The following is a 26,412-nucleotide window of genomic DNA, read 5'->3' as shown; positions in this document are numbered from 1 at the left end:
TGTCTTCGGCTCAGGTCATGATCCCAGGGTCCTGGGATCGGAGCCCCGTGTTGGCCCTATGCTCAGCGAGGAGCCTGCTTCCCCCCCTCTCTCTGCCTGCCTCTCTGCCTACTTGTGATCTCTGTCAAATAAATAAATAAATAAATAAATAAATAAATAAATAAATAAATCTTTAAAAAAATGTTTATCATAGGCACTTGAAAAGAATGTGTATCCTACAGGTGTTGGTTGGAGTACTCTATAAATATCAATTAGTTTGTTTCTGATTGTGTGGTTCACATCTTCTGCATCTTAACTGATATTTCTTTCTCTGTGGTTTATGTTTCCCTGATGACTAAAGGTGTTGGTACTTTTCATGTACTTATTGGTTATTAATAATTTTTTAAATGTATGATATGCAGTAAGGATTGAGGTTCTATTATTTTCCCATATGCATATTAAGCTTCCCCAGGACATTTTGTTGCCAAGTCTTTTCTTTATTCATTGAGTTGCACTGGCAACCATGTAGAACATCAACTGATTTTATGGGGAGCCTAGCTCTGGATTATTCATTCTGTGCTCTTGATCTAGATTTTTATCCTTAGGCTAATACCACACTGTTTTGATTGTTGTAGTTTTATAGTGTCTTGAGATCAGATACTGTACATGTATCTAACTATATTCTTATTTAGTAATATTTTAGATATTCTAGGTTCCTTGCATTTGCATATAAATTTAAAAAACAAGTTTGTCAACTTCTATCAAAAACACTTGCTAGGATTTTGACTGAGATTGTTTTAAATCTATAGATGAATCTGGGGAGAAGTGACACCAATATTGAGTTGTCTAATTTACAAACTAGGTACATCTTTAAATTGGTTTAGGTCTTCAATTTAGTTAGTGTTTGCTAGTTTTCATTTTATAAGATTTGTACTATTTTATTAGATATATCTCTCTATATTTCATATGTTTATGCTATTATAAATGGCACTTTTTCATATTTAAATTTTAATTTCCAGGTTTCTAACACTCGTGTGTGGGAATACTATTGGTTTCTGTATGTTGACTTTGTATCCCACGGCCTTACTAAACTCATTCATAAATTCTAGTAGCTTTTCTTTAGGTTTCTTAGGATTTTCTGTGTACCCAATCATGATGCCTACAATAGACAACTTTATTTCTTTCTTTCCAATCTGGATGCCTTTCCTTTCTTTTATCTGTCTTAGCATACTGAGTATGAACTCTAATACTATGCTGAATAGGACCCTGGAGGAAAACATTCAGTCTTTCACTCTTACGTATGATATTACCTGTAGGTTTTCTATAAATACACTTTGTCAAAATCAGGGAGTTCCCTTCTGTTCCTAGTTTGAGGAGAACTGTATTTGTTTGTGTATTTGTTTGTTTTTATTTGTTTTTTTTTTAAAGATTTTATTTATTATTTATTTGAGAGAGAGAGAAAGAGAGCACAAGCAGGGAGGGGAAGGAAGAAGGAAAGGGAGAACCAACTCCCTGCTTAGCAGGGAGCCTGACACAGGGCCTAATCCCAGGACCCTGAGATCATGACCTGAGCCTAAAGCAGATGCTTAACTGACTAAGCCACCCAGGCACCCACCATATTTGTTTTTAAATAAGTCATGGAAATTGGATTTTGTGAAATGCTTCTTCTGTATTAATGGAACTATGTTTTTTCTTTTTAAATTCAGCTAATATGATGAATTATAAGGATTTTTTTTAAAAGATTTTATTTATTTATTTGACAGAGAGAAATCACAAGTAGGCAGAGAGGCAGGCAGAGAGAGAGGAGGAAGCAGGCTCCCTGCTGAGCAGAAAGCCCCATGCGGGGCTTGAACCCAGGACTTGGGATCATGACCTGAGCCGAAGGCAGCGGCTTAACCCACTGAGCCACCCAGGAGCCCCTAAAGATTGATTTTTAAATGTTAAGCCAACCCAATCAAACATAGCATTTTTTATGTATTAGTTTTTAATTTGCTAGTATTTATTGAGGATTTTTGAGTCTTTGTTCACAAGAGATTTCACTTTATATTGTTTCCTTCCAGATTGAAGGTAATATGGGCTTCCTAAAATGAGTTAGAATATCTTCACTCCTTTTTGGTTTTCTAAGAGTTTGTGTAAAATTGGTATTATTTGGGGTGCCTGGATAGCTCAGTGGGTTAAAGCCTCTGCCTTCGGCTCAGGTCATGGTCCCAGGGTCCTGGGATCAAGCTCTGAATCGGGCTCTCTGCTTGGCAGGGAGTCTGCTTCCCTTGTGATCTCTGTCTGTCAAATAAATAAATAAACTCGTTAAAAAAAAAAAAAGATTGGTATTATTTCTTCCTTAAATATTAGATAGTGGGGTATTGTTTTAACAGATGTCAAAAACCAGTATAATAAAGTACATTCTATATAAACATGTAAGTGAAAAATAACACCCCAATTATATCATATAAAGTATAGATCTTAAATCTTTTAATATATTAAAATAATTTATATTCTCATCAGATATTTTCTTAGACCAGAATACAAATTATTCCAATATCTCCTATAGTTAGAGGAGAGCACTCCACTAATAGCAGATACCCTTGAAAAATTACTGAGAGAGGAAGAGAAGGAAAAGCAATAGACTTCACATTTACTATTCTGTAGCCCTATATATACAGTTATTTTTATGTGTCGTTTATACCTATTTCAGGTCTGAAAGGGAAGGATATTTCAGTGAAATTGTCCTAACTCCTTCTCCCTTTTATGCCTCCTATTTTAAATATATAAACTATATAAACCTAAAGATTATCTGTCAACATTAATAATGAAGGCAGAACCAGGATGCAAAAAAAGAACATATGATCAGTATTTCTTATTGGTGATTCTTCTTATTTTATGCAGAAAATGAAGGAGTGTATAGAGAAATTAAACAGATTACATATTTGGGTCATTATTCACAGAAAGAAATTTTTATTATTCTAGTTTATTATAATAAGTTCTATGTCATAATTTAATACTTCTTTTGCCAATTTTTTTTAGTTAAATATTGAACTTCAAACAAATTATGTCCAAATAACTAAGGTTGCCGTTGATAGAGAATGAGTGTTGTGGATAATATGTCCTTGAAGAATATTTTAAAATTCGAAACAACAAGAACACTGGCTATTATTATTAGTTTTATTTTCTTCCCTTCCTAATATCTACAAGTAAATAAATATTTCTTGCAGGTTTTGGGGGTGGGGGGCAAATAGTGAAGAAGAAATGTAACTTTTATAAAAAAGGTAGTGGTAAAGAAGATGTGGTATACACACACACACACACACACACACACACACACACAGGAATACTATGCAGCCATCAAAAGAAATGAACTCTTGCCATTTGCAATGATGTGGATGGAACTAGAGGATATTATGCTGAGCGAAATAAGTCAATCAGAGAAAGATCATTATCATATGATCTCTCTGATATGAGGAATTTGAGAGGCAAAGTGGGGGGCTGCGGGGCATAGGGAAGGAAAAAATGAAACAAGATGGAATTAGGATGGAGACAAACCATAAGAGACTCTTAATATCGTGAAACAAACTGGGGGTTGCTGGAGGGTGGGGGGTAGGGATAGGGTGGCTGGGTTATGGACATTGGGGAGGGTATGTGCTATGGTGAATGCTGTGAAATGTGTAAGCCTGATGATTCACAGACCTGTACCCCTGGGGTAAATAATACATTATATGTTAATTTAAAAAAAAAAGGAAGTGGTAGAATAATAAACCCAACCTCAAAGTTTCCTGTCAATATTGAGTCTTCCAGTAGGCTTCATATAGTTTGCTTGAAAGAAACTATCGTGCTAGTTACCAGAGCTTCAGAGTGGGAAAGTGCTCAGATGGCAAATTTTGTGTAGAAAACCTACATCTAATTTCTGCCTGGTGTCCTGCCCTTCACAATACATTGGAGCCATACTACATTAAAACACAAATGTCATGCAAATAGTTGGGCCAGCAGCTCTGGGAAACAAATACTGTTTTATAAAACAGTACACCCTGTATGCTTTGATTGTCATTCATTAACACAGTTTCCAGTGAGAGTGACATTTCCATCTGAGACAGAGCTGAAAGCAGATCCTACATGAAATCCCCTTCCCATTCTGCACCTGGTTTCCCCTCCCTCCTTTCCTACCAGCCCCTCCACAGTAAAGGGCAGCCCAGGCCTGGTTCCTGTCACTAGCCAGGCTACAACTTCAAATCCCAAGTCTGTGTTCTGGTTTCCCTCTGGGTCTTACTAGAAGTTTATCGACAAAACACAGGCTCCTCATAATCTGTTTGAAAAGCCCACTGCGTTCAATGGGACGATATGATCATCCTATAGTGGTGAGCACCATTCTGTGTGTTGTCATTGTGGAGAAAATGTTCTATAAGTGTCTGTATGAAAGAAGTGGAATTGAGGAGGTGGGATGTTTTCACTCTACCAGTAAAACAACCTCATCTCTGCCAAAAACCTAAGATCCGGTCCCCTTTGGGGAACTCTCTCTAGGTTTTACTTTGGAAACCATCTGCTCTCTCCGTGAGTATTGGCTCCCCAGGGAAATCCAGGCCTCTCAAAGTTTTGGCCTCATGTCTGGGGGAATTCCATACCCAAGCCAGCCAAGACTTGGCTTGTCCTTCTTGGAGAGATTTTGTGGATCTAGCATTTGCATGTGCTTATCCTTTGGGCCAAAAATTATCCAGAGATGTAACTGAGCTTTCTAATTATGCAAATAAATACCAAATATTCTCTTTCTTTCTCATGCACTCTCTCTTTTTATTCAAAAAATTCATTATCATAGAGTATAAATAGTACCTTAATTTGTTTCGTTCTGCTAATTACCACATAACCTGGGACAAGTTGTAGATGAAATCTAGATACAGAATGGGCTAAATTTGATAGGATATGGGCAAAAACAACAACAACAAGCCAAATAAAATGACTTATTCTTGTTCACTGCTATCTCTTCAAACTTACTCTGTGGGCTGTATCTTGGCAGGATCTTTCCAGTATACTTAGATAATGCAAGTCATTTTTTATGCATAATCAGAGCCTCATCACAGGACTAAAAATGTCAAAATCACTGCTCCTTATTCTTATTACTACAACTAGATCTAATCCTACCCTGCTACCCCAGCTTGCTATTGGTCTAGGCCTAGAAGTCTAGAGTGGTAGGAGGGAACTCTTGGCTTTTCTCTTTACCTTATCTTTGTTCCTCCTTTCACTATTTTTAGGTCTTCTCTGGGCCTATCAGGGTGGGAGGTGGAAAGTAAGGAGAACAGGTAAGCAATAGGAAAGATCTTATTTCATTGGCATGGACAGTAATCTGTGATGGAACCCTCTGAGTGTGGCAGTGTGCCCAAGCTGATTCTTCCTCTAATGGGATATTTCTGTGTGTTTCTCAATGATATCCCCAGTGGATCTCTCCAGTTGCAACTTCCTTGATGCTTACTTGTTCCTTGTTGCTTGCTGGCTGCTTAAAATTCTTTCCTCAGTCTCTGAGCCTGTGACAGTCTTCTTTTTCATTGGGCTCACACCTTCATCCATGAAGTTCCTTCTGGGTGAAGGGTGGACTCAAAGTAGCTCCATATTGCCTCTATCCCATGTGGCCCATATCTGATCCACAGGAAAAACTCATCCATCCTTGTCCTGTCATGCTGTTGTTGAAAGAGCTTTTTATTCCTAAGATAGTCCTCTTTCACTCCACTCTATTGCACCAGGCCAATCTAGCTCCAGTTTCTCTTGCCATCCTTATGCTTTCAGACTGCAGAATAATAGGCCAACCCCATCAAGTAATTCCCTTGAAGCCCTCTTTCTTATTTAGATTAATAGGGAGGTGGGAGCAACCCTTTTACCCCATAGGAGTGGAAATCCGAAATATACCAACAGCTATCTCCAGAGTAATCCTCTTTCCCAGCCATTTCAGCTTCAACTCTATATCTTCAAAGTAGATGATGGCCCAAGATCTGAAAATCAAGTCCATATAACTCCAAATTCTGTGCTCTGAATAAGCAGGTAATATATACTACATCATCATAGATTAATAGAACTCTATAGCTCTCAAAATGGAAATTACAATTGTTGGGGAACATGGCCTTATGAATAGAGTCAAGTTGGGCATTTTTGGCAGGTAGGCTACAGAGGTAATATTGTATCCTTCTCATTGCATCATATAGGAGACAAATGATATCTATTTTCCTACTATTGTGGAGGAGAACTTTGAGTACTAGGTAATGTGGGCCAGGTTTCTTCACTATAAAGTTACTATTTCTCCTTCATATTTAATAAATTTCATGTGGGGAGATATTTTGAAACTATGTAAATATCCAAATTCTTGTCAAAGTTTCACTCACTAATTTCAGAATCTACTGATGATTCTTGCCTAAAATAATTATTTCTATATTAGTTGCTAAATCATGGTAAAGTCATATGTTTTTAATAAATTAGTATATAAAGTAAAGAAGTAACAACTTAAGGGAAAAAAAGAGAAACTGATAAGAAAAAATACCGGAGATTTTAAAAAGAACCAAAGAGAATGACCAGAAATGAAAGACAGCATCATTAAAATTAACAAGTCAATGGATGAATTAAATACATATTAAACACAGCTGAAAAGAGAGTTAACATGGACCTATGAAATTATTCAGAATCCATTCCATTGAGTTAAAGAGATGGAAAATTTAAAAGCTGAATAAGGATACTTGGAGGATAGAATGAGAAGCTAAAACCTAAGTTTAGTAGATGTTTCAGAAGGAAAAAAGGAAGATAAAGTTTTCAGAGAGTTGCTGAGAATTTTCCAAAATGAGATGAATCCTCAGACTCAGAAAATGTAAGAAGCAAACTAAATAAAATTAAACCCATACTAGATAGACCTTAGAGAAACTTCAGGACATCAAAAACTAAAAGAAATTTAAAGGAAAGCAAACTCTTAATAAAGGACAGTTTGGCTACAAATACTGAAAATTCAACTGACAACAGACTTGGCAACAACAGAACTCAGAAGACAATGGAATATTTTCCACCTGAGAGAAAATTACTGTCAACATAGAATTTTATATCCAGCTAAACAACCATTTAAGTAAGAAGTTATATAAAGTATTTAAGTAAGAATATAGCTATATAAAGACTTCAAGACAAAAAAATTACAGATTTTACTATTTATAATTTCTCCTTTAAAAAATCTTTAAGTTTATTGAAGGCAAAATTCTAAGATGGTCCCATGACACTCACCCTCCCTGTTATAAATGTACTTTCTACTAGTTATTTAGTCAAACAATAATCTAGGTACTGCTATGAAAAGATTTTGCTGATATACTGACCTTCCAAAATCAGTTCATATTAAAATAGGGGGAGTATCGCATAAGTAATTTAAAGCTGGGCTTAGCGGGCAGAGACAGTGGAAAGAGTCAAAGTATGTGAGCATTTTAGAGAAGGCCACATGGCAAGGGACTGTAGACAGCTTCAAAGGGATGACAGTGACCCCTGGTCTACATCTTCCAATAGAATTGGAATCTAAGTTCTGTAACCACAAAGAACTGAAATCTGACAATATAACGGACGACTTTAGAAGTAGATTCTTTCCTAGAGCCTCCAAAAAATAGTGTAGCCCTGATTTCAACCTTGTAACAAACTGAACAGAGGCCCAAGATTTGACCTATATCTGGACTCCTAATCTACTGAAACAGGTAAAAGATGTATGTTGTTTTACTTTTTAAAAAAGATTTTATTTATTTATTTGAGAGAGAGAGAGTGAGAGAGAGAGAATTAGCAGGGGTTAGAAAAAGAAGTAGGCTCCCAGATGAGAAGAAAACCTGCCATGAGGCTTGATCCCAGGAGCCCAGGATCATGACCTGAGCTGAAGGCAGACACTTAACCATCTGAGCCACCCAGGTGCCCCTGTATGTCATTTTAAACCACTAAGTTCATAATAATCTATTATACTGCCATGGAATAACAATTGGTATATTTTAAGAAGATGGGAACTCAAGAAATAAAAAATAGTGAGTAACTCTAAACAAGCCCTGTGTTAAGAAATATAATACTAGTAATAATGGAGTCATACAAAGAGGTTGGAAATAAAATATTAGCAAAAATTATATTTGAAACAAAAAGATGATCAGAGTCAAAAGTTGGAATTTGTTTCAGAAGATGCTAAAGATATTAACTTCAGGCTACATAAAATCAGATATTCATGTTAAAAATATAAGGCAGCAACTAAAAATCATAAATAGAATATATAACTTTTCTTTCTGCTGCATTCTAGGTAATTTCTTTGATTTATTTTTCATACTACACATTCTCTCTTTAGCTAAGTCTAATCTGCTTTTTATCCTTACTGAGGTTTATTTTGTCTTGTTCATGGATTTTCTTTGCATCTTCTAATGTATTTACCAAAGGAAGGTGTAAGGTATGTTTATTATTACTCTATCATGATGTTTAATGTAGAAAATTATGGATAAGGATAAAATCACAATAAATCAGCTGCCATAATTCACCACTATTAGCATTATTATATCCCTGTTTTTGCATACATATATGTTTAATATGTTTGTATAGATAAATGTACATACATACATATATATATTCCCTTATAATAGTTATAGAAGTCATACTTTAGTTAGGTAGTATAGTGTAATAGTTAAAAACATACACTTTGAAGTCATAGAGACTTGAGTTCAAGTTCACTTCACCATTTATAAGCTATGTATACTGGGTAAATTATTTTGACTTCTGAGCCTCATTCCTTTATCAGTTATATGAACAGGATGGTAATACTTTCCTTGTAGAATGGACATTAACTATTAAAATTCAAAGATTTTGAATTCCTGAAGTTTTATTTTTTAAATTTTAATTCCTAAAGTTTCCTTTCTCAAATAGTCTTGTTCTTATCTTATAGTGGTTTATAATTTCATAAAAATCCCTATATCCTTACTTTGTCTCTTTAATCATTTTAAGTATATTTGCTTTATAGGGTTTTTGTGTAGTTCTGACTTCCCGGGTTCTTGAGCTGTAAATTGTTCTCTTTTGTGTTTTATTTCTCTACCCTTTAATGAATAGTTTCTTTGTGTAGTCTCCAACTTTTTTTTTTTTTTTTTCATGAGTAGATTTTAGGTCCTTTATCTAGGTGTTAAATCCTGGTCCATGGCTTCACGGCCTCACATGAATATTCTTATGGCTACCGTTGATTCTTTTTTTTTTTTTAATATTTTATTTATTTATTAGACAGAGAGAGAGAGAGAGAGAGCACCAGCAGGGGAAGCTGCAGAGGGAGAGGGAAATGCAGGTTCCCCTCGAGCAGGGAGCCTATTGCAGGGCTTGAGGGCTGGATCACAAGGTCCTGGGATCATGACCTGAGCTGAAGGCAGACACTTAACTAATTGAGGCACCCAGATGTCCCTACTGATCACTCTTAATTCGAGCATATGTAGGTTGTTTTATTTGCTTGCTAGGCTATATATTTATTTTAGCCTTCATTTCTATGTGTTTGTGCTATTAAAACTACAGAAAGTCATCTCCATTAGTAAAATTTTAGACATGGCTACCAAAATTGGGAAAAAAATTAGAGTAGATACTTAACCTCACAGCACTCTCAGATGATATCATATATGCACCAACTGTTTCTATCAAAGCTTTGATTCACAAACATGTTAAGTGATCAGCTCCCTTTCCTGAACCAAAAACATACATGTCACTATATGAGTTAAGCAATGCATTCTCATTTATTATATGAGCTGCAGGGAATAATATGGAAGGGACTCAAGATGTTTGTGGAGGTCAGGTGAGAAAGTATAGAGCACAAGCCGACTATCATTAAAGAGTTCTGAATAAATCAGGAACTTGTGGGTAAATGTGTGTTTGAATTTTAACATATGACATATTTCCCCCGACTCTTCCCCAGAGAGCAGTACTTAATGAATTGCTAAGGGAAATGATCAAAAGTATTAGAATCATTTTGTGACAATATGCAACTTTACAAGATACCTTTGTACTAGAAATGTGTACTAGTGTAATAACTGTATTACATTATGTACTAAAGAACAACACAACTGTTGACCAATAACAAAGTTTTCTATGATGTAGAAACAAAAAAATAATATAATCCACATACACTGGGTTGCTGTAACAACACAATAAAGACAAATTCCTAAAAAATCTTAAATCATGAATCTGAAAATTATAGTGCAATTCAAACAAACATTTCAGGTTTACCCTGAATCTGAAATAGTCCTTAATGGTGGTATTTTGTTCTTCATTTTGCATACACACCTCATTGCATCATTAAAGCGTGCACATTTCAAGTTAGAAGCCCTTATCTGAAGCACAAAAATTACACTGAAGACTTCAGACAATGAATCCCAGACATCCCAGGAAGATTTTTCTTAGGCAACATTAACATTAGATGCAATTATGGTCTGGCTTGGTGAAAAACTTGGCTGTTATCAGGCATATTGCACTTAGTTTTATTCCCCTAATGGGTCTTACTGGGAGGTCAAACAGGAACAAAACACATTTTTTACCAACATGCTAAGAGATCACTTTTTCCTCCCCTCCTAGTCTGCCAAGATTCAAACCCTAACCAATACTGGCACATTACTTAACCTCTCCATGCCTGTTTCCTCATCTAAAAATATGAATATTGCCTGTGTCACGTGCTGACTGTGAGGATTCTATGAGCTAAACTATAGTTTGTTTGCTATTATCATTATGTTATGGTATTATCATGTTTATCATTTTAGGCCCTCTGGAAAATATTGATATAATAATGATAATGAAAAATTATAAGAGACTTTCTGTGAGATGTGTCTATTAGGTACTTATGTTGTGTCAAGCAATTTATATTCATTATATCTTGTTTTCCTAACAATAATCTAGACGAAGCACTTTGATCCCCATTTTACATATGATGAAGATGTGGTTCAGAGAAGTTAAAGAACTTAACTCTGAGCACATAGCCACCATGTTGATTTGAAACGAAATCCTTCTGTCACCAAAATGCCTATGCTCTTTACACTATTTCTATGGATGCAAAGACGACACAAACTGGATGTAGAAAGGATCCTGGCTACTTCTGTTTCCCTGAATGGAAAGCAAGTCTAGTTGGTGTGGAGCAGGGAAACTACATACAGCTCTTCATTGGAAAGGGGGCTGGAAGGAGTCTCAGCTCTTCCCCTGACAGGCTATGTGGTTTTGGTGAGTCATCTCACCTTTCTGATCCTCTTTTCCTCATTGGTGGAAAGGAGGGCTTGGACTAGACTAGTGTACATTTCATTTCTCTGACTCTCAGCTTCCTTGTCTATGAAACAGGAATATAGGCTTGGCTGTCCAGGGAAATTTGGGATATGAAAGTGATTTTTAAAGTGTGCTCTAGGAAAAAAAAAAAAAAAAAAGTGTGTTCTCGTTACCTATTGGTGCAGAAAAACAAACCAAAAACAATGACTTCGAACAAAATCCAATAACCACTACTTATTTTTATAATGAATCTGGGTTTTGATAAGACCCAGTTGGATAATTTTTTCCTCAGGGTCTGTCATAGAGTTGAAGTCAGACAGTGACCAGGGCTTGGCTCTCCTCTAAAACGTCTTCCCTCACAGTGCCTGGGCTGGAATGAATCAAACATCTGGTGAGTGGAGGAGATGGGGCTGTTTCTTTCTTTCCGTATGTCATCACTCCATGTAGATGCTCCACAAGGCAGCCTTAGGATGGCCAGGCTTCCTACATGGGAAGCTTAAGCTCCAACAGTTAGTATCCTAAGAAAACTACCTGGGAGCTTAAGCTCCAATAGTTAGTTTCCCAAGAAAAATTAGCAGAAGAGGCACAGCCCTTTCTAACCTAAACCCCAAAGTTACACAGCATTACTTCCTGCAGCACTGTATTCATTAAGGTAGTTACCAAGTCCTCCTGGGTTCCTAGGAGAGGACATAGACTCTGTCTCTTCACTGAAGGAGTGTCGAAGAATTGCAGACATCTTTTAAAACCACCACAAATTGCTATAAAGCATAGGTATTGCTATTACTACTTTTATCCAGCTGCAGCTCATTCTCTCAGGGGATTATTAACAGCAAATGTAAAACATTTCATATCGAGTTCATTCTAAAGCTGCCTTCTCCAAATGTGAAATTGTGTTCTCAGGAAACATCCACCAACTTTTATATTAGCCAAAGTAAAACACAACCTGGAAAGAAAATTCTCGTAAAAATACTACTAAATGTGATGCTATTTCAAGCCAAGTCCATTTTTTTAAGGCCCATCTGCTTAAAAAAGATTATTCCCTATTTTTTTCTGTCTGTTAACATGGATAATAAAGAAGTGGCTGTAATAAGCATATTGGGGCATTTGATTACTTTTGTAAATGTTAGCGGTACTTTGATCTATGCTAAGTGATGTAGGCCTTTTAGCTAGGAGGTATGCAGCCTGTGGAGCAAGGAGGGGATGTCTGATTCCTCCTAGTTAGCAGAGTCTTCGAAGTATAGCCGTCCCATCACTCCTTAAAGATGAAGTCCTGCTGAGAAGTCTAAATGACTAAGTCAGGCTTTCAGGGAGTTATCTGCTTATCCAATACTGAAATCCAGGTCTTTTAACTTATTTCAGTGTTCATTCTATTATCATGCAGTTTCTCAAGATCCCTGGGAAGCTTGTGTAATTTTCTGCTTGGGTATCAAATGCACTGAGAAGTTGAATAGCTTTAGATAGTGATTACATAATAAGTACTATGCTGATTAAGCCCATTCCTATCAAACTGACACACCTTTTCAATAGTGATAAGTTCTTTTATCTTAGAAATAAATAAATCAGTAAACATCCCCCAATTTCCTTCATTCACTGCTATAATTTCATACATATACATTCATATATATATGTGAATTTTGGAATTCATAAATTTATCTAAACTCTTCTTGAATCTACAGTTGACTCTTAAAAACATGAGAGTAAAGGGTGTTGCTTGCTCACATCATTGAAAATCTGCAAATAATTTTCGGTTCCCCCACAACTCAATCACTAATAGCTAATGTTGATCTGAAGCCTTGCCAATAACATAAACTGTCCATTAATTCATATTTTGTATGTTATATATATATTACATACTATATTTTACAGTAAAGTGAGCTAGAGAAAAGAAAATGTTAAGAGAATCATAAGGAAGATAAAATATATTTATAGTACTGTATGTATTGAAAAAAATCCACATATAAGTAAACTCATGCAGTTCAAATCCGTGTTGTTCGGGGGTCAACTGTATTTATTTTTTAAGCTTGTATAAATTGTCAATTCTAGAACTCCATGTTCTTTAACTTAAAGTGAACTATTTAAAGCTATGAAGATACCTATAAAGTTTCTGATGGCTCACTGTGCTTTTCTATCTCTATAATAAATAGAGATAATATAAAAAGGTATAATTTTTTAAATTAGAGATTGTGTCCTTAATTATGTTTTAATCCATTCCAGCTACAAGTTTTCTTTTTATATACATCCTCTACAGAAATATATTTTTACATTCTACTTTTGTATATATTTTGATGCATATAGAGACAGCATTCATTGCATGGGTATCCCTCTTCTCCCTTCCTATGCTCCATCAAATAGCCCAGACACTGTTTTACAATCCTCAGCACAGTGCCCTAGATATCCACTATTAGGTGACTAGAACAAGCCCATAATATGAAATCCCTTTGAAACTTTTGTATCAATACTATAGAGTAGCCACATGCTAGTATCCTTAGTCTTTGAGACCCTGATAAAATAACAGTAAAGCAATTTTTAAAAAATACAACAGAATTGGGGTGCCTGGGTGGCTCAGTGGGTTAAAGCCTCTGCCTTCAGCTCAGGTTATGATCCCAGGGTCCTGGGATCAAGCCCTGCTTCTGGCTCTCTGCTCAGCAGGGAGCCTGCTTTCCCCTCTCTATCTGCCTGCCTCTGCCTACTTGTGATCTCTGTAGTCTGTCAAGTAAATAAATAAAATCTTAAAAAAAATACAACAGAATAATACTGCAAGGATAGAGGAATGGTACAAAAGCCATGAACAGCTGAAACTTGTCAATAAAATGTTTGGAAAACAGACAATAGAGAGGTGGTATCTGAGTACATAGAGACAGACAGACTGCAAGAAAGCAAGTCCATGTTCCTACGGAACTCTGGAGAGGCTCGTGACTTGGGACTTGGAGCTAAAATAAGGGTACTGATTTAAATTCTGTGTATGGTATCTTTGACCTTCTATACCCCCATGACATAGAACTCCCAGAAGCTAACCATCACTCTTCTCATTCCCTTCTTTTCATTTTGTGAAATTTCAGAGCACCAAGAATAAACATCCTGAAAACTTCCAGAGACAGGCTAAAGAAAACTACAAATGATATGGATAGAGACTGACATCAGAATTCTCATCAGCAGCAATAGATACCAGAAGATATTGGATAATGCCTTTTAAAATATTTATCCAGATACAACTCATGTCCAAAAGAACCAACACAAGAAGGGGCACCTGGGTGGCTCAGTCAGTTAAGCATCTGCCTTCGGCTCAGATCATGATCTCGAGTTTCTGGAATCTAGCCCCGCATTAGGCAGGAGGCTCCTTGCTCAGCAGGGAGTCTACTTCTCCCTCACCTTCTCCCTCTGCCCCTTCCGCTCCCCTGCTTGTGCTCTCTCTCTCAAATAAATAAATAAATAAATAAATAAATAAATAAATAAAATCTTGAGGGAAAAAAAAAAAGCCCAACACAACAAAATCATTAAACAACAAAAGAAAAATTACTCTCAACCTAGAATTCTTTACCTGAATACATCAAGAGTTTGATTAGAATAAAACACCTGAAATTAAAATTTGAAAATATCTACTTGCCATATACCTTAAGAAGATATCATGTTCATTGGGGCGCCTGGGTGGCTCAGTGGGTTAAGCCGCTGCCTTTGGCTCGGGTCATGATCCCAGGTCCTGGGTTCGAGCCCCACATCGGGCTTTCTGCTCAGCAGGGAGCCTGCTTCCTCCTCTCTCTCTGCCTGCCTCTCTGCTTACTTGTGATTTCTCTCTGTCAAATAAATAAATAAAATCTTAAAAGAAAAAAAAATAAAAAAAAATAAAAAAGAAGATATCATGTTCAGTTAAGTATCAGGATATAAAACCAATAAATGAAACTCAGCTGTGTTTCTATACACTAAAAACAAACTATCAGAAAGAGTAATTTAAAAATACCATTTAAGGGCAACTGGGTGGCTCAGTTGGTTAAGCCGCTGCCTTCAGCTCAGGTCATGATCTCAGGGTCCTGGGATCGAGCCCCGAGTCGGGGTCTCTCCTCAGCAGGGAGCCTGCTTCCCTTCCTCTCTCTCTCTGCCTGCCTCTCTGCCTACTTGTGATCTCTGTCTGTCAAATAAATAAATAAAAAATCTTTAAAAAAATACCATTTAAAATTGTATCAAAAAGAATTAAATACCTAGAAACAAATTTAACCAAGGAGATGCACTGTATACTGAAAACTATAAGACATTGATAAATGAAATTGAGTACACAAATAAATGGAAAAATATTCTGTGCTCATGAACTGGAAAATTGATATTGTTAAAATGTCCCTACTACCCAAAGCAATCTACATATTCAACGTAATCTTTATCAAAATCCCAATAGCATTTTTCACAGAAATTTTAAAAATCCTAAAATTTGGGATGCCTGGGTGGCTCAGTCGGTTAAGTATCTGTCTTGGGGTCAGGTCATGAACTTAGGGTCCTGGGATTGAGTCCAGCATTGCACTCCTTGCTCGGCAGGGAACCTGCTTCTCCCTCTGCCTGCTGCTCTCCCTGCTTGTGCTTTCTCTTTGACATGAATAAAATTTTTCAAAAAATTAATTAATTAAAAAAATAAAAATACTAAAATTTGTATGGAATCACAAAAGACCCTGAATAACCAAACTAATCCTTAGAAGAACAAAGCTGGAACATAACACTACCTGATTTTAGACGGCATTACAAATCTATAATAATTAAAGTAGTATGGTATTGGCAGGGAAATAGACACATAGATCAATGGAACAGAATAGAAAGACCATAAATGAACAGGAGTGCCTAAGTGGTTCAGTTGGTCAAGTGTCTAACTCTTGATTTTGGCTCTGGTCATGATTGTTTGATCGAGCTCCATGTTAGCCTCCATGCTCAGTGCAGAGTATGCTTGAGATTCTCTCTCTACATCTCCCTTTGCCCCTCCCCCCACTCATGCTCTCTCTCTCTCCCCCAAATAAATAAATAAATAAATAAAATCTTTAAAAAAAAAACCAACACATGTGGTCAATTAATTTATGACAAAGGAGAATGGACAGCAGGTAAAGATAATTTCTTAAATAAATTTTGTTGGGAGGGGCGCCTTGGTGGCTCAGTCAGTCAAGTGTTCAGCTCTTGATTTCGGCTCAGGTCATGATCTCAGGGTCTAGGAATCAAGAACCCACATCGGACTTCTTGCTCAGCAGGGAGTCTGTTTCTTCCTCTCCCTCTGCATCCTCTCCCCTGCTCATACTCCTGCTCGCTCTCTCTCTCTCAAATAAATTTTAAAAATATAAAATAAATAAATAAATTGTGTTGGGAAAACTGGACAGCCACAGGCAAAAGAATGAAACAACTGCTAGTTTACACCCTATACATAAATCAACTCAAAAGAGATTTAAGATTTAAACATACAACCTTAAACCAGAAAAAGCTGGAAGAAAACATAAGTAAGCTCCTTGATATAGGTTTTAATGATAAATTTTTGGCTATGACACCAAAGGCAAAGGCAAGAAGGTCAAAAATAAGGAAGTGGGGCTACATCAAACTAAAAAGCTGTTGTACAGCAAAGGAAATCATCAACAAAATGAAAAGGCAGCCTATAGGATGGGAGAAAATATTTGAAATAATAATCTGATATGAGATTAATATCCTAAATATATAAAGAATCCATACAAGTCAATCACAAAAACAAAAACAAAGAACAAACAAAAAACCCTCACCATTAAAAATTGGCTAGAAGGGGGCGCCTGGGTGGCTCAGTGGGTTAAAGCCTTTGCCTTCGGCTCAGGTCATGATCCCAGGGTCCTGGGATGGAGCCCCGCATCAGGCTCTCTGCTCAGCAGGGAGCCTGCTTCCTCCTCTCTTTCTCTCTGCCTGCCTCTCTGCCTACTTGTGATCTCTGTCAAATAAATGAATAAAATCTTTAAAAAATAATTGGCTAGAAGAACTGAATAGACCTTTTTCCAAAGAAGACATACAAATGGCCATCAGACACATGTGAAGATGCTCAGTGTCACTATCATTAGAGACATGCAAATCAAAACCATAATATCTACCACTCACACCTGTTAAGGTGGCTATGATTAAAAGGGGAAAAAAATGTTGTCAAGGATATGCAGAAAAGAGAACTCTTGTGCACTGGTGGGCATGTAAATTGATGCAGACACTTTGAGAAAGAGTATGGAGGATCCCAAAGAAATTAAAAATAGAACTACCACATGATCCAGCAATCCCACTTCCAGTTACTTACCCAAAGGAAATGACAACAGAATATTAAAGAGATAGATGTCTGCATTCCAGGTTCACTGTAGAATTATTCACTACAACAAAGATAAAAATCTTTTGTCCCCATCCTCCACATTAAGACACTTGATTAGCTCTGGGGATCCAGATCATTCCAATGAGTGAGGATTTCCACAGCTCTCCAGAAGACTGGAAGAAACATGGATTTCATCAGGATATTGCAGAGCATTAAGTTTGATAAAGAAATAAAGGTATGTAAAATTATTTGAGCAGTCTATCTTTTGCTATTTTGGCATTTCTATCCCACTGTGATCAAAAGAACCAAAATAGGATCTGTCCATATAAGGTAATTCTCTAAGTACGGCAAATCCAACAACACACAGTGAAGTAGAGAAATGAAAAGTGAAAAATTATTCATATAACCCAACAAATCTCACCAAACAAAACCCACCTAACACCTTTTCTAGAACAAAGAATGGGGATTGCACTACATTCATTAAACCAGAATACCCTGCCACACTCATTAAACCACCTAGGTTATTTTTCATTTCTCAGTGTTGAAAATATAATGTGTAGTGTGTGATAAGGTAAAATGAGTAGAAAAGGCTTCATTCCAACTTTTCGAAACTCTGATCTCTTTTGTGGAAAGAGCTAAGCAAATCATGCTCTCTTCTGTGCAGGACATAGGGAATAGTGGCCCTTACTCCTCATCATGTGCTGAAGGCTGAAATTAATCACTTCTTAGATCTACAAAGCTTGTCCAGCATACAGACAGCCTTGCCCTGCACATATATGCACTTAATACATATTTCTGGATGATGTTTAAAGCTCCTAAAATAAAGTGCTAAATAACAACAATCATAGACCTTGGCAGTATGCCCTATTAGCACATCTTCAACTGTTACATGAGCAGCCCTAAGCGAAAATTAGCTCATGGGGCCCCACTAAATACTCTGCTAAAAATAAGCTTCATCATCTCTCATTTCAATGTTTATGAGGTCACAGGCATCTCATACACTCCATCCAAGTGCTGGTCATGTCAATTCCTTTGAGCTCAGGAAGTTGGCATCTAAAATAAAATGCCAATATTTAGATCCTAATGAATTCCAGGAAATATATTTGGTTTTCCCTTCAGGACTGAAAAACACATGGAGCTTTCAGCTTTTTGTGCAAAAATCCAAGTATAAATCAATATAGTAGGACGTGTTTAGTACCGATTTTCTCTTTTGAGTTTTTAAAATCACCTGCCCGCTATCTGCTTGAAGACTTACGACGGAATCTTGTGTTTGACGGATGTTTGAAACATATTTGTTGTTATTGCTATAAATGCCAGAGTCCATAAACAAAAAAATTAGAAAGGATCTAAGACATGCCCATCTCCCAGTATAGTTTTAAGAGTTAACTGAAGTAAAATGAGTACAAAGCATAGCACATTGTAAAGTTCAAAATGTTAGCTTCTAACACTATTACCCGTCATATGCCCAAAACACTCATCTCTTAATGATCCCTTTGCAGTATTTTGGTTTCTCCAAACATATTTTTTCCTCATGAGTGAACCATTTAACTTTCTTCAAGTAGAACATTTTAGTTTCCCTCCAGTGTCTAAATAACTATGCCTGAATTAAACTTCCTTCTCATTTTTTTTAGAACATACCTTCACTGTAGGACGGCTTGCAATATCAGCCCTTAGCAACCCCAGTCAAATGCTAACCCGATTCCTTAGATGGTAAGTAGACCTCACTGGCATGTCAGGACTCATGTATGGTCACAGGTCAGCATCAAGTTCAGTGGTTTGATACCAGAGGCTTCCCAAAAAGGAGTTAGAGTGTTTCACCAGACTCATTCTAACCATGTCACCTTCTTTTGTTAAAATGTCCTAGGGACTTCAGTACCTTTTTTTCCATTATTAATGACCTATGATTCATCAGTTGCTAAGACCTGTTACTAAATTAATCTGAATTAAGTTAGATGCCCTTACTTCATGGGGGTTCTATGGGTCCAGAGCTGGTTTGAGAAAAAGCAAAATATCAATCCCATATTCTTATAAATATTCGGGTTCACATATTTTCATCTACAGTTCATCTTGTTAATGTCAGCCTTCATTATTTATTGACCATGTAAAAATATTTTAGTATGGGAAGTGGAGAAAATGAATGAGAATAAATCATTCAGTGCTCCTCCACAAGCCACAGTCCAGTCCAGAAGACCTTCATTTTAAATTTTGCATTCAAGTGCCAGTTGAGACAAATTGGTTAACAGTTCATCATGGGAGCAATTCCAGAGCTCATTCATTTAGACTCGAAGGACTTTTCAGCATCACCAGAGGCAGCCAGCACATAGTTGGTGACCTCAGGAAGAACACAGTATTTGGAGATTTAGAAAAACTACAATATATGCTTCAGTCCTTAAAATTCATCATCTAATTTCCTCTATCTCCTTTCCACTGGGTAAGAAACATCTGTCAACACATGTGCCATTGGCCTGTTATTCTTCCTAATGTGGTTATTGAGTTTGACTCTCTACACCCCGACAGAGAGAAAAGACATTCTGACACATAGGCAAGCACCATGGGGTAATGTAAAATATGCAAGGGTTAAACAATCACTTCCCCCTTCCCCCCATCCCTATGACTCTACCTAGAGGGAAAACTATGCCTTGTTTTAAATAACACTACCCTTTCCCATAATCCTGTATACTAGGAATTTACATTATAAAAGTTTTCTTTTTTATTTTTTTCCTAACAGAACAACATATGTTATGCTTACATTTGAAAGCAATCTCGGAAAATGGGCCTGCATGTGAACGCAATTGGCTGCAAGTTCACATTTCGCTTAGACAAAACTGTGAGCAAAACACATGTTTTTCCATCTAAGCTAGAAGATGGAAAATGACGCATTATTTTTTAGGCTTTTGTGGCATGCACTTTAGAATCAGTGCATATTTTTTCATGCACATTTTCACAAATGTCAATGCTGATACATCCATCAGATCTGATGTGTTCAATCCCTTCAGCACCTGGAGAACTTGCACTCTTGAAAATATTTTTTCCTCCTAACTTTTCAATTTGCTTCTGAGAATTGTAATCCTTTTTGACAAATGATAAGTGAGAAACAGAACCCTCCATCTTCGTGTCCTACAAAGGAATAAGAACATTCTTACACGCTTGCTCTTAATTCCAGGTAAATCAGAGAACGCCTATTTCACTCACAAGTACACCAAGTAATCTCTGCAGGTCCTCACAAAACTCACGAAAAAACCTGAAGCTAACTTACCACTAACGTCGTACAGGCGACGTTAGATAACATGGTACAGGCAGCAATGACCCGATTACAAATACATTGCAAACAAACCAGCAGAGATCATTATTTAGTTGGAAAAGTACTCTTTTTCCTTTGTGGTTGGTAAAAAAAGAAAGGCTTTTTCTAAAATTCTATTTTTTTTAATAAAATTTAGCTAGAAGAGGGAAACTGTAGGCCCTCCTTTGAGCTATACACATTTAAGAATAAGGTTACCGGGACGCCAATCAGACACTGATTGGAAAGGAGACAAAAAAAGGACATTTCCCATGAGTAAAGTAATCTATTCAATACTAGGAATGGCAGGATGCCAACAATAGATATGTATAGAGAGTGAGTTCCTCCAGTTTAGGAAGAAGGGGTAGAGGTAAGGAGGCCATGTACTGTTTGCTATAAGTAAGATGTGTGGTGTTTTATCTTTACTTCTTTCAAGTACATGATTGATTTTGAAACAGGAGGGGCAGATAAACTATCCACTGAGCTAAGAATATAAAGAAAGTTAGAACATTTTATTCACTTATTCAATATCTGAGTAATTTAAGAACCAGTGGTTCTTAAAATCAAGAGCAAAATTCTATTTTGTAACATGCTGTCATAATCAATGTGCCTTTATTCAGCTCTTTCTGCATATCACTTCTCATGCCTTTGGCTAAGACCAAATGTAGCATTTGTAAGTTAAATGACTTTATACACATTAGCAAGTAGCTTAGCTTAGAGAGATAGGTATTATCTTGAGGCTACAGCATCAAGGTGAAGTCTCTTGACCTAAGAATATATGAAAATTTGTCCCTTCTCTAGTTCAGATTAAAGGATGAATGTACTTTCTTTTAACCACAAAATAGTATAATGCCTGTAAAATAGGTAAATAAATTAAACTTTATTTTAAAATATATTATAACTAAAAGGAGCACTAACATAATTAAGTCTCAGTAGTGCACAGAAATAAGTAGGTTGCATAAATATAAATATTTACTCCAATGAGCAGCTTGGTCATCAGCATTTACTCCAGAGTCTTCAGAGCATGAAGTAAAATGCAGTTGGTGGTACACTAGCATTTCAAATGATAAAGTCAATGTTAATCCTTTTTTGAGCATAAATATAGAGACTACAGATTTCAAATAGGATCAATTAACTCTCTGTCACAATCAATCCCTAAAGGGTTTCTTTTAGCTTGAACAAAACATGTGTAACAAAACAAAAAGATTAATTCAGAAGACTTGAATCCTTGCTGTGGAGTGAAGAATATACAGATCACCAACAGTTAACTTAAGTATCAACAACCACAATAAATTATACATCACACACAGGCACACATTTGGCATGTCTATCTATCAGTCCTCATTAGCAATTGGTGGAGCTCCAAGTCTGGGGTGATGGTGTGCTCTAATTCTGTGTCTAGGAACGTGTCATTGTCATAGTGCCCTTATTATTTGCGGAAGAGCTCTGGTTTATATTATTATACCTTAGAGCTACATTATCTAAGACCCAGGTAGTTGATATGGTGTCTCTTAGTACGAATTCTCTTATTTTCTTGTTTCTAGTTGGGCCGTACGAGCCCGGCCTTCCTGCGTAACAATGTTAATATACTTAATATTAATATACTCAATGCACTCAACAGTAACATACTCAAGAAAGAGAATGAGAATTTCTCTGTGTATAATTGCTTAAAGCCCAATCCTTCAAAAAGTCTTTATTCTCTTCCCACAAAGAGTTCAGCAAGTACCTATCTTATGCTCTTACTATTCCTGTTACTAACTGCTATCACTTAGGTGTGTGTCACCTAATTTCTTCCAGATGTGAAAATCTATGCAATGAACTTTAAAGTTTCCACGAGTTGGGGCTGCACTTACCTGCCTGCAGACTCCTCACCGTCACTCAAGATATCTTTCCTCTATTTGTGCTTTTTGTTTGCAATTGTACTCCATTCCAGGGCAACAGCAGCTCTATAATTATACATCGTTAAAATGGAATGTGAGGGACACGGTACAAACCATGGTACAAACGGTGCACCCAGGATAGGTTGCTGCATAAATGAGGCCTTTGCTATTTACTTCCTCCTGTCCAGGTGGGTTTGTTACATTTGGGGGTCAGAGAAGATATTTGGAGGTTGAAGTAATCCCTAGGGCACCATGGTTAAGATTTTTGGGTAGAAGGAATCAATTTGAGGGGCTCAGGCCCAATTCTTGGAAACAGACTTGTTCAGGGACACTGAGGACATTCATATACAATCTTGTGTCGTGTCTCTGATACAGTATGTACCCACTCAGCCTCTGGAAACTCCTCAGCAGAGCCCTAAAATCTAGCGTTAGGCTGGCTGTGTAATCACTATAAGGAGAGAGGTTTCCTGGGCCGAGAAGATCCAGGTGGTGGAAATAGCAGGAGTCATTGTGATAAAGTCAGCAGCAAGAAGTGAAGTCGTGATGACAAATGCCATCAGCAAACCTGACAGACATAGCACCGGAGGCATCAGAGCTGGTCATTTCTGACAGGCTCTGACAGCAGCAACAGCTGCTACAGAATGCAATAGCCAGGGGTGGATAGAATGGAGACTCTACCAGCAATAGTAGCCAGAAATCATCAACTCTCACTAGTGATGGGAAGATGGCAGGGGATGAAGAGTTAGGAGGATAGAATTTGGAGTTAAAAACCACTGTGTCAGATCCCTATACTCTGTGGTCACCAAGCGTGGTGTGACCTGTAGAAATAAGGATAATCGGGATAATTATCAGTTATCTATTTCCCTTACAGCTCTTAGGCAGACACAAACTTTCGGAAGGACACTCACAGTAGCAAGGACGCCCTGCATATGGTAGTCAAGAGAATCATATGTTTCTATCTCATGATGGTTAAGCAACAATTGAAGGGAAAAAATAACATCTGTTGAAAGCCTTCCCATAATTATGTAATTTAATCCTTACACCAACACTGCAAGTTCTGTAATCACGAAGCCCATTTTATAGATGACTAAAATGGGTCTTGGAAAGATTTAAACGATTTGCCCAAATACATGCAAATAAGGACATAGCTGAGATGTGAACACAGATCTGATTAACTCCAAAGCCAATGCTCTTTCCATTAGACTCTGCTGCCGCCGTGGGAGCCTGAGACAAACAATGGAAACAAAACCACCACAGACACCCAGCCCCACTCCCAGCCAGTCTACCTCCTGGCCCCTGCAGAGGGAAGCAGATGTGGAGTAAAATATCCATGGGCTCTGAAAACTGAGTTGCTGACACTGCTGCTGCTCCCTGCCAAGTCCCTTGCTCTGAGGGCAGTTTGGTGTAAAGAATGCTGATAATCACTGTAAATGGAGGAGTAGGACTCTTAGCCCGGGACATGAGGGGAGTGCATAAATAGTTTTGGCAGCATCATCTATACTGTGGTACTGGGAGGTACATACTTTTCACATAGAAAATAAAAAATAAAAATAAACAGATTGTCTGGAACTCTTCCAGCAGCCCCCCAGCTGACCCCCAGGGCTTATAAGCCAGTGTTCTGTCCCAAATGTGGTTTTCCCTCTTAAATACTTGCAGATACCAGGTGAGGTATTGATTCATTGCATGGGTAGATAGGGATTCTATCCCGAGAGAACTGGTGGGACACCAGGAATGATGGGATTTGGGTTGCTGCAAATCCAAAGTGGGAAACGAGGTTCTTTCCAAGGCAAAGAGCACCAGCATTTTCACATGGAAGATGTGAAAAGAGAGCTAGCCTTTTGTGGAAAGGAAGATACAATGGGAAGTCTCCTCAACTTCCTCAGTGATGTCCAACAATGAAGGAGAATTTGGAACAATCATGAGCGTGGGGGGAGGGGGTCAGTTTCACTTTTTAGTTGGCAGATAATTCTTTTAGATATTTGAATTGGCATCAGGGTGGTTTTCTCTAATGTCTACAGGAACAAAGACTGACTTGTCCTTAAAACGTCATTACATTGAAACTACAGAGAATATTTCCAACAAGTGGGAATACATTTTTTGTACTTTTTTAAATCTTTTCATAGTTGAGTCTGTGAAAAAATAAAATATTTCCATGTTGGCATTCTTGTTTATCGAGCATCTATTCCTTTCTGTTCTCTGTGCTGGACTTTAAATGTATTATCTCAGTTACTCTTCATAAAACACCTCGAAGTATTTTACAAATCACAGTTACGTATGTTGAGCATCTATACTGCACCCTATGTCATTTATGTATATTATTTAACCTTATCCTCCATGAAGTACCCATGATTTTCTCTTTTTTATAAACAGCAATAGAAATAATAAGAAAGAAGTGTAGATATAATAATAACTTAGGGGGGCCTAGGTGGCACAGGTGGTTGAGTGTTAACAGTCGTGGTTTCAGCTCAGGTCGTGATCTCAGTGTCTTGAGATCAAGCCCTGCATTGGGCTGTATGCTCAGAGTGGAGTCTGCTTAAGACTTTCTCTCCCCTTCTCTCTGCCCCTCTGCCCCGTGCTTGCGCTTTCTGTCTCTCGAATAAATAATCTTTAAAAATAATAACTTAAGAATTACTCTATGACTGGCATTGTTCTAAATACTTCTCTTGCATTAAATAACTCTATGAAACAAGTACTATGGTTATACCCATTTCACACTTAAAGCATTTGGCTGAGAGAGTTTAAGTAATTTGCTCAAAATTATATAGCCACTGAGAATTAAATCCAGTCCACTGGATTTCAGTGTCCATCATTTTAACCCCTGCATAATATTTCCCCACAACTTAGTAAGGTGAGACTCAAGAGAAATTCAATTTCCTACATCAGATTATACAGTTATAAAGAATAGACTGAGCAAGGTCCCAAGGTTTTGTATGTTTGTTTTTGTTTTTTTACTTCAAAGCCCATATTTTTCCACTTCATCACCAGACTGCCTTTATAAGTAGTATTCTTTGGCAGTGAGATTCTACCACAAGGCCCACAACACAAACTCTTAATTATTAACACCCATTGAGTTCTTTTTGTGAGACATTCCTGGACGTGAAGCCTTTGCCTGTTAGGCACACTGAAAGGTTGAGGACGGTACTTCAAAGTTAACAATGAAACGTGAAAGGCATTACAAACAGTAAAAATAAAATTGACACTTTTGGCTTAGTCAAAGATAATATAGCTAGAAATAGTTCTCTCCCCCCCCTTTTTTTTAAATCTAAATTTCACTGACAGGGTATGAAAACAAAATCTGGTTTTCTCTAAGAAATTGTATTTTCTAAGTCAGCTATATATTTGAGCAGTCAAATATCAGATCCATCTTGAAGTAAATTTTCAAATGATTTATTCCATATATGTATTCCTAACGATGGCAAAATGAATGATCTGTTCTTGTACATATAAGTATGCTCATACTCATAGACCTGGGATAGATCTAGAAAAATATATCCATTTGTATTTATTTAATGACATTCTTAAATGGGTCTTTTAAACCAAAGTAGGCAACATACTGTATCACCTACACATTTTGTTTTGGCATGAATCCACAAGTCTTCTTTTACTAGGGAAAGTTTATTCTGAAGTTTTATTAATTATTTACATCTCTTAAAACTGATGAGTAAGATTTCAATATAATTTATATACCTTTTTATTTTCCTTTCAATCTTTACATATTATTATCCATGATGAGCTATAGCCAAATGTAAGAATAATTTCATACAGAATATATAAGC

The sequence above is a fragment of the Lutra lutra genome, chromosome 4, assembly GCF_902655055.1.
Source record: "Lutra lutra chromosome 4, mLutLut1.2, whole genome shotgun sequence".
Lineage (NCBI taxonomy): Eukaryota > Metazoa > Chordata > Mammalia > Carnivora > Mustelidae > Lutra > Lutra lutra.
This window is presented reverse-complemented; position numbering follows the sequence as displayed.